Source organism: Aegilops tauschii, chromosome 3 (assembly GCF_002575655.3).
Source record: "Aegilops tauschii subsp. strangulata cultivar AL8/78 chromosome 3, Aet v6.0, whole genome shotgun sequence".
In the NCBI taxonomy this organism is placed as follows: Eukaryota; Viridiplantae; Streptophyta; class Magnoliopsida; order Poales; family Poaceae; genus Aegilops; species Aegilops tauschii.
In genome coordinates, this window is record NC_053037.3 from 116,822,887 (window position 1) to 116,833,669 (window position 10,783).

Sequence of the window (10,783 nt, forward strand, 5' to 3'; positions counted from 1 at the left end):
GCGGGTGGGCTCAAAACTCAGGCCCAAGCCCAGCCCACGGGCAAGCCCATCGGGCCTAGGCCCTAGATTTTAGGGCCGGGCCTGGGTGGGCCGACAGGGCCGGGCCTGAGATGGCCAGGACTACTTATGGGCATATATATAGGAGTACAAGGTCGTCTTGGAGTACAAGGCAAGATGGAATAAATCCCACGCTATCCTATGTTTCCATAATAACAATGATACTCAACACATAGGATTGAATCCTATTGGAATTTCTCCTATGGAATCATGTGTACTACATTTCATTAAAAATCTAACATCCACTCCAACCTCTTTTCTCACTTTTTTTATTTTTCCTGTGACATCAAACACTCTATGCTAATAATATGGGATTCAAGTGGGCATGCCACTTCAATCCTTTATTTTTCCTATTTCCGCGTTTTGAGAATCATACAAATCAAAGAGAGCCTAACTGTCGATATGGTACTCCCTCCGTTTCTTTTTACTCTGCCTATAAAATTTGTTTAAAGTCAAACTACGTAAAGTTTAACCAAATTTATCTTTAAAAATACTGTCAATATTTACAATAGAAATAGAATATGTTATGAAATTTAATTTCATGATACATCGAATGATAGCGATTCTATATTGTGAATGTTGATATATTTTTCTATTTAGTTGGTCAAAATTTACGAAGTTTGACTTCTAACAAATTTTATATACAGACCGAAAAGGAATGGAGAAAGTAATTTCTTTTAAAATGACATTCTGGCACAGGCGTCGTATGCATTCGGATCAGAGTATATGGCCAAAAACTACAACTTTAGCGACTAGGGTTTCCAAAACTACCACTCCTCCAATTTGAAATAAGTGTTACAGTTTTGAATTAAGCTTAGTTCAGTATTAGTTCAAATCTGCGGCACTTACTATGAATAGGAGGGAGTAGTATTTTTTTGGCAGAAGGGTAGGTTGGGGGTAATACGTCAAAAAAAACTACCACTTCTATTTAGTTACAGGTTCAGCCGATTTAATCATGATCATGACAACAATGGCCCACCTGTCAGAGTTGACGTGGCATGGAAGTCAATTCTATTAGATTGACTGACACTTGGGGCGTTATGACATGCGAGACCTGTTGGGGAACGTAGTAATTTCAAAAAATTTCCTACGCACACGCAAGATCATGGTGATGCATAGCAACGAGAGAGGAGAGTGTTGTCCACGTACCCTCGTAGACCGACAGCGGAAGCGTTATCACAACGCGGTTGATGTAGTCGTACGTCTTCACGATCCGACCGATCAAGTACCGAACGCACGGCACCTCCGAGTTCTACACACGTTCAGCTCGATGACGTCCCTCGAACTCTGATCCAGCCGAGTGTTGAGGTAGAGTTTCGTCAGCACGACGGCGTGGTGACGATGATGATGTTCTACCGACGCAGGACTTCGCCTAAGCTCCGCAATGATATTATCGAGGTGTAATTTGGTGGAGGGGGGCACCGCACACGGCTAAAAGATCTCAAAGATCAATTGTTGTGTCTCTGGGGTGCCCCCCTGCCCCCGTATATAAAGGATCAAGGGAGGAGGAGGCCGGCCCTAGGAGGGGGCGCACCAAGTGTGGAGTCCTACTAGGACTCCCTAGTCCTAGTAGGATTCCACCTCCCATATGGAATAGGAAAAGAGGAAGGGAAAAAGAGAAGGAAGGAAGGGGGCGCCCCCTTCCCTAGTCCAATTCGGACCAGACCAAGGGGAGGGGTGCGGCCACCCTTGAGGCCCTTTTTCTTCTTTCCCGTATGGCCCAATAAGGCCCAATACGTATTCCCGTAACTCTCCGGTACTCCGAAAAATACCCGAATCACTCGGAACCTTTCCGAAGTCCGAATATAGTCGTCCAATATATCGATCTTTACGTCTCGACCATTTCGAGACTCCTCGTCATGTCCCCGATCTCATCCGGGACTCCGAACTCCTTCGGTACATCAACATACATAAACTCATAATAAAACTGTCATCGTAACTTTAAGCGTGCGGACCCTACGGGTTCGAGAACTATGTAGACATGACCGAGACACGTCTCCGGTCAATAACCAATAGCGGGACCTGGATGCCCATATTGGCTCCCACATATTCTACGAAGATCTTTATCGATCAGACCGCATAACAACATACGTTATTCCCTTTGTCATCAGTATGTTACTTGCCCGAGATTCGATCGTCGGTATCTCGATACCTAGTTCAATCTCGTTACCGACAAGTCTCTTTACTCGTTCCGTAACATATCATCCCGCAACTAACTTATTAGTCACAATGCTTGCAAGGCTTATAGTGATGTGCATTACCGAGTGGGCCCAGAGATACCTCTCCGACAATCGGAGTGACAAACCCTAATCTCGAAATACGCCAACCCAACAAGTACCTTTGGAGACACCTGTAGAGCACCTTTATAATCACCCATTTACGTTGTGACGTTTGGTAGCACACAAAGTGTTCCTCCGGTAAACGGGAGTTGCATAATCTCATAGTCAGAGGAACATGTATAAGTCATGAAGAAAGCAATAGCAACATACTAAACGATCGGGTGCTAAGCTAAAGGAATGGGTCAAGTCAATCATGTCATTCTCCTAATGAGGTGATCTCGTTAATCAAATGACAACTTATGTCTATGGCTAGGAAACATAACCATCTTTGATTAACGAGCTAGTCAAGTAGAGGCATACTAGTGACACTCTGTTTGTCTATGTATTCACACATGTATTATGTTTCCGGTTAATACAATTCTAGCATGAATAATAAACATTTATCATGATATAAGGAAATATATAATAACTTTATTATTGCCTCTAGGGCATATTTCCTTCAGTCTCCCACTTGCACTAGAGTCAATAATCTAGTTCACATCGCCATGTGATTTAACATGAATAGTTCACATCACCATGTGATTAACACCCATGGTTCACATCGTCATGTGACCATCACCCAAAGGGTTTACTAGAGTCAGTAATCTAGTTCACATCGCTATGTGATTAACACCCAAAGAGTACTAAGGTGTGATCATGTTTTGCTTGTGAGATAATTTTAGTCAACGGGTCTGTCACATTCAGATCCGTAAGTATTTTGCAAATTTCTATGTCTACAATGCTCTGCATGGAGCTACTCTAGCTAATTGCTCCCACTTTCAGTATGTATCTAGACCGAGACTTAGAGTCATCTAGATTAGTGTCAAAACTTGCATCGACGTAACCTTTTACGACGAGCCTTTTGTCACTTCCATAATCGAGAAACATATCCTTATTCCAGTAAGGATAATTTTGACCGTTGTCCAGTGATCTACTCCTAGATCACTATTGTACTCCCTTGCCAAAATCAGTGTAGGGTATACAATAGATCTGGTACACAGCATGGCATACTTTATAGAACCTATGGCCAAGGCATAGGGAATGACTTTCATTCTCTTTCTATCTTTTGCCGTGGTTGGGCTTTGAGTCTTTACTCAATTTCACACCTTGTAACATAGGCAAGAACTCTTTTCTTTGACTGTTTTATTTTGAACTACTTCAAAATCTTGTTAAGGTATGTACTCATTGAAAAACTTATCAAGCGTCTTCATCTATTTCTATAGATCTTGATGCTCAATATGTAAGCAGCTTCACCGAGGTCTATCTTTGAAAAACTCCTTTCAAACACTCCTTTATGCTTTGCAGAATAAGTCTACATTATTTCCGATCAACAATATGTCATTCACATATACTTATCAGAAATGCTGTAGTGCTCCCACTCACTTTCTTGTAAAAACAGGCTTCACCGCAAGTCTGTATACAACTATATGCTTTGATCAACTTATCAAAGCGTATATTCCAACTCCGAGATGCTTGCACCAGTCCATTGATGGATCGCTGGAGCTTGCTTATTTTGTTAGCACCTTTAGGATTGACAAAACCTTCTGGTTGTATCATATACAACTCTTCTTTAATAAATCCATCAAGGAATGCAGTTTTGTTTATCCCTTTGCTAGATTTCATAAAATGCGGCAATTGCTAACATGATTCGGACAGACTTAAGCATAGATACGAGTGAGAAACTCTCATCGTAGTCAACATCTTGAACTTGTCGAAAACCTTTTTGCGACAATTCTAGCTTTGTAGATAGTGATACTACTATCAGCGTCCGTCTTCCTCTTGACAATCCATTTATTCTCAATTGCTTGCCGATCATCGGGCAAGTCAACCAAAGTCCACACTTTGTTCTCATACATGGATCTCATCTCAGATTTAATGGCCTCAAGCCATTTTGCGGAATCTGGGCTCACCATCGCTTCTTCATAGTTCGTAGGTTCGTCATGGTCTAGTAACATAACCTCCAGAACAGGATTACCGTACCACTCTGGTGCGGATCTTACTCTGGTTTACCTATGAGGTTTGGTAGTAACTTGATCTGAAGTTACATGATCATCATCATTAACTTCCTCACTAATTGGTGTAGAAGTCACAGGAACAGATTTCTGTGATCCAATAAGGGAGCAGGTACAATTACCTCATCAAGTTCTACTTTCCTCCCACTCACATCTTTCGAGAGAAACTCCTTCTCTAGAAAGGATCCATACTTAGCAACGAATGTCTTGCCTTCGGATCTGTGATAGAAGGTGTACCCAACTGTCTCCTTTGGGTATCCTATGAAGACACATTTCTCCGATTTGGGTTTGAGCTTATCAGGATGAAATTTTTTCACATAAGCATCGCAACCCCAAAATTTTAAGAAACGACAACTTTGGTTTCTTGCCAAACCATAGTTCATAAGGCGTCGTCTCAACGGATTTTGATGGTGCCCTATTTAACGTGAATGTAGCTATCTCTAATGCATAACCCAAAACGATAGTGGTAAATTGGTAAGAGACATCATAGATTGCACTATATCCAATAAAGTACGGTTATGACGTTCGGACACACCATTACACTGTGGTGTTCCAGGTGGCGTGAGTAGTGAAACTATTTCACATTGTTTTAACTGAAGGCCAAACTCGTAACTCAAATATTTTACCTCTGCGATCATATCGTAGAAACTTTTATTTTCTTGTTACGATGATTCTCCACTTCACTCTGAAATTCTTTGAACTTTTCAAATGTTTCAGACTTTGTGTTTCATCAAGTAGATATACCCATATCTGCTCAAATCATCTGTGAAGGTCAGAAAATAATGATACCTGCTACGAGCCTCAATATTCATCGGACCACATACATCTGTATGTATGATTTCCAACAAATCTGTTGCTCTCTCCATAGTTCCGGAGAACGGCGTTTTAGTCATCTTGCCCATGAGGCACGGTTTGCAAGCATCAAGTGATTCATAATCAAGTGATTCCAAAATCCCATCAGTATGGAGTTTCTTCATGCGCTTTACACCAATATGACCTAAACGGCAGTACCACAAATAAGTTGCACTATCATTATTAACTTTGCATCTTTTGGCTTCAATATTATGAATATGTGTATCACTATGAGCGAGATCCAACAAACCATTTTCGTTGGTGAGTATGACCATAAAGGTTTTATTCATGTAAACAGAACAACAATTGTTCTCTAACTTAAACGAATAACCGTATTGCAATAAACATGATCAGATCATATTCATGCTCAACGCAAACACCAAATAACACTTATTTAGCTTCAACACTAATCCCGAAAGTATAGGGAGTGTGCGATGATGATCATATCAATCTTGGAACTACTTCCAACACACATCGTCACCTCGCCTTTTACTAGTCTCTGTTTATTCTGCAACTCCCGTTTTCGAGTTACTACTCTTTAGCAACTGAACCAGTATCAATTACCGAGGGGTTGCTATAAACACTAGTAAAGTACACATCAATAATCTGTATATCAAATATACCTTTGTTCACTTTTACTAGTCTCTGTTTATTCTGCAACTCCCGTTTCGAGTTACTACTCTTAGCAACTGAACCAGTATCAATTACCGAGGGATTGCTATAAACACTAGTAAAGTACACATCAATAATCTGTATATCAAATATACCTTTGTTCACTTTGCCATCCTTCTTATCCACCAAATTGTTGGGGTAGTTCCGCTTCCAGTGACCAGTCCCTTTGCAGTAGAAACACTTAGTCTCAGGCTTAGGACCAGACTTAGGCTTCTTCACTTGAGCAGCAACTTGCTTGCCGTTCTTTTTGAAGTTCCCCTTTTTCCCTTTGCCCTTTTCTTGAAACTAGCGGTCTCGTCAACCATCAACACTTGAAGTGGTCTCGTCAACTATCAACACTTGATGTTTTTCTTGATTTCTACCTTCGTCGATTTCAGCATCACGAAGAGCTCGGGAATTACTTTCGTCATCCCTTGCATACCATAGTTCATCACGAAGTTCTACTAACTTGGTGATGGTGACTAGAGAATTCTGTCAATCACTATTTTATCTGGAAGATAAACTCCCACTTGATTCAAGCGATTGTAGTACCCAGACAATCTGAGCACATGCTCACTAGTTGAGCGATTCTCCTCCATCTTTTTGCTATAGAACTTGTTGGAGATTTCATATCTCTCAACTCGGGTATTTGCTTGAAATATTAACTTCAACTCCTAGAACATCTCATATGGTCCATGACGTTCAAAACGTCTTTGAAGTCCCGATTCTAAGCCGTTAAGCATGGTGCACTAAACTATCAAGTAGTCATCATATTGAGCTAGCCAAACGTTCATAACGTCTGCATCTGCTCCTGCAATAGGTCTGTCACCTAGCGGTGCATCAAGGACATAATTTTTCTGTGCAGCAATGAGGATAATCCTCAGATCACGGATCCAATCCGCATCTTTGCTACTAACATCTTTCAACATAATTTTTCTCTAGGAACAAAAAATAAACACAGGGAAGCAACAACGCGAGCTATTGATCTACAACATAATTTGCAAAATACTATCAGGACTAAGTTCATGATAAATTTAAGTTCAATTAATCATATTACTTAAGAACTCCCACTTAGATAGACATCTCTCTAATCATCTAAGTGATTACGTGATCCAAAGCAACTAAACCATGTCCGATTAACACGTGAGATGGAGTAGTTTCAATGGTGAACATCACTATGTTGATCATATCTACTATATGATTCACGCTCGACCTTTCGGTCTCTGTGTTTCGAGGCCATATCTGTATATGCTAGGCTCGTCAAGTTTAACCTGAGTATTCCGCGTGTGCAACTGTTTTGCACCCGTTGTATTTGAACGTAGAGCCTATCACACCCGATTAACACGTGGTGTCTCAGCACGAAGAACTTTTGCAACGGTGCATACTCAGGGAGAACACTTTTATCTTGAAATTTTAGTGAGAGATCATCTTATAATGCTACCGTCAATCAAAGCAAGATAAGATGCATAAAGGATTAACATCACATGCAATCAATATAAGTGATATGATATGGCCATCATCATCTTGTGCTTGTGATCTCCATCTCCGAAGCACTGTGCTTGTGATCTCCATCTCCGAAGCACCGTCATGATCACCATCGTCACCGGCGCGACACCTTGATCTCCATCGTAGCATCGTTGTCGTCTCGCCAACTTATTGCTTTTACGACTATCGCTACCGCTTAGTGATAAAGTAAAACTATTACATGGCGATTGCATCTCATACAATAAAGCGACAACCATATGGCTCCTGTCAGTTGCCGATAACTTGGTTACAAAACATGATCATCTCATACAACACATTATATCACATCATGTCTTGACCATATCACATCACAACATGCCCTGCAAAAACAAGTTAGACGTCCTCTACTTTGTTGTTGCAAGTTTTACGTGGCTGCTACGGGCTTAGCAAGAACCGTTCTTACCTACGCATCAAAACCACAACGATAGTTTGTCAAGTTGGTGCTATTTTAACCTTCGCAAGGACCGGGCGTAGCCACAATCGGTTCAACTAAAGTGAGAGAGACAGACACCCGCTAGTCACCTTTAAGCAACGAGTGCTCCGAACGGTGAAACCAGTCTCGCGTAAGCGTACGCGTAATGTCGGTCCGGGCCGCTTCATCTCACAATACCGCTGAACCAAAGTATGACATGCTGGTAAGCAGTATGACTTATATCGCCCACAACTCACTTGTGTTCTACTCGTGCATAGCATCAACGCATAAAACCAGGCTCGGATGCCACTGTTGGGGAACGTAGTAATTTCAAAAAAAATCCTACGCACACGCAAGATCATGGTGATGCATAGCAACGAGAGGGGAGAGTGTTGTCCACGTACCCTCGTAGACCGACAGCGGAAGCGTTATCACAACGCGGTTGATGTAGTCGTACGTCTTCACGATTCGACCGATCAAGTACCGAACGCACGGCACCTCCGAGTTCTACACACGTTCAGCTCGATGACGTCCCTCGAACTCCGATCCAGCCGAGTGTTGAGGGAGAGTTTCGTCAGCACGACGGCGTGGTGACGATGATGATGTTCTACCGACGCAGGGCTTCGCCTAAGCCCCGCAATGATATTATCGAGGTGTAATTTGGTGGAGGGGGGCACCGCACACGGCTAAAAGATCTCAAGGATCAATTGTTGTGTCTCTGGGGTGCCCCCCTGCCCCCGTATATAAAGGAGCAAGGGAGGAGGAGGCCGGCCCTAGGAGGGGGCGCACCAAGTGTGGAGTCCTACTAGAACTCCCTAGTCCTAGTAGGATTCCACCTCCCATATGGAATAGGAAAAGAGGAAGGGAAAAAGAGAAGGAAGGAAGGGGGCGCCCCCTTCCCTAGTCCAATTCGGACCAGACCAAGGGGAGGGGTGCGGCCACCCTTGAGGCCCTTTTTCTTCTTTCCCGTATGGCCCAATAAGGCCTAATACGTATTCCCGTAACTCTCCGGTACTCCGAAAAATACCCGAATCACTCGGAACCTTTCCGAAGTCCGAATATAGTCGTCCAATATATCGATCTTTACGTCTCGACCATTTCGAGACTCCTCGTCATGTCCCCGATCTCATCCGGGACTCCGAACTCCTTCGGTACATCAACATACATAAACTCATAATAAAACTGTCATCGTAACTTTAAGCGTGCGGACCCTACGGGTTCGAGAACTATGTAGACATGACCGAGACACGTCTCCGGTCAATAACCAATAGCGGGACCTGGATGCCCATATTGGCTCCCACATATTCTACGAAGATCTTTATCGGTCAGACCGCATAACAACATACGTTGTTCCCTTTGTCATCAGTATGTTACTTGCCCGAGATTCGATCGTCGGTATCTCGATACCTAGTTCAATCTCGTTACCGACAAGTCTCTTTACTCGTTCCGTAACACATCATCCCGCAACTAACTTATTAGTCACAATGCTTGCAAGACTTATAGTGATGTGCATTACCGAGTGGGCCCAGAGATACCTCTCCGACAATCGGAGTGACAAATCCTAATCTCGAAATACGCCAACCCAACAAGTACCTTTGGAGACACCTGTAGAGCACCTTTATAATCACCCATTTACGTTGTGACGTTTGGTAGCACACAAAGTGTTCCTCCGGTAAATGGGAGTTGCATAATCTCATAGTCAGAGGAACATGTATAAGTCATGAAGAAAGCAATAACAACATACTAAACGATCGGGTGCTAAGCTAACGGAATGGGTCAAGTCAATCACGTCATTCTCCTAATGAGGTGATCTCGTTAATCAAATGACAACTTATGTCTATGGCTAGGAAACATAACCATCTTTGATTAACGAGCTAGTCAAGTAGAGGCATACTAGTGACACTCTGTTTGTCTATGTATTCACACATGTATTATGTTTCCGGTTAATACAATTCTAGCATGAATAATAAACATTTATCATGATATAAGGAAATAAATAATAACTTTATTATTGCCTCTTGGGCATATTTCCTTCAAGACCCACATGTTAGTCTTGATAAAAAAACACTAAAAAGCCCGATTTGTTTTATGCTATTTACTTCGCTCTTCTGGGACGACGCATTGGGCACGTTGACGGTGCGGGTGCACACGGAATGGCTCTACAGTGAGCCAGGGGGTTGCATGTACGTGCGGGGAGCTCGTTGTTACTTCGCCGCGACCGGAGAGGGGGGGGGGGGGGTCGGAGGCACGACAACGACGAGCGGTGCTAGGCAGGAGAGGGCTATGAGGTACATGAGGAGAGGGATATCACCACTAGGATGCGTGCGTGGTCGAGAGGCCAATCAAAGAAGGGAGCAAGGTCCTTGTCATCGACCACGGGCGGCGGAGCAATGACCCATGGTAAGCTTTTTTATTCGAAAAGGGGCACTTTATTACTTAAAAGATATAAGCATTACACCCCGTCTCTGCATAACTAAGAGGCACACAACCAAATAATATCCTCTCACAGAAACAAAAAATAAAAAAAGTGAAATACAAAGAGACACGTAGAGTCTGTATAACGCCTAGAGCGGGGCGGGGCTAATCCTATGATCATGCTGCCACCCCTGTTGGATAAAAGTATCCCTCGCCGTAGCCTCCAATCGTGTACACACCTCCATAAACAGGTCTCGATTCTCCATGCGTTGCAGAGAGGACCATAAACAAAGAGTCCCGGTACACCTCTAGATAACCTGATCAGAGAAGTACTTTTATCATTAAAAACCTTATCATTTCTACATAGTCAAAGCGACCAAATAACGGCTAGCGCTCGCACCCTGAGAAGAGTTCTAAATCTGTGATCAATCCCATGTAACCAGTTGTCAAATACATTAGCAACACTACAAGGAGGATACATGCCAGAAGCTATTTGGATGATTGACCATATAGAACGAGTCAATTTGCATTGGAAGAATAAA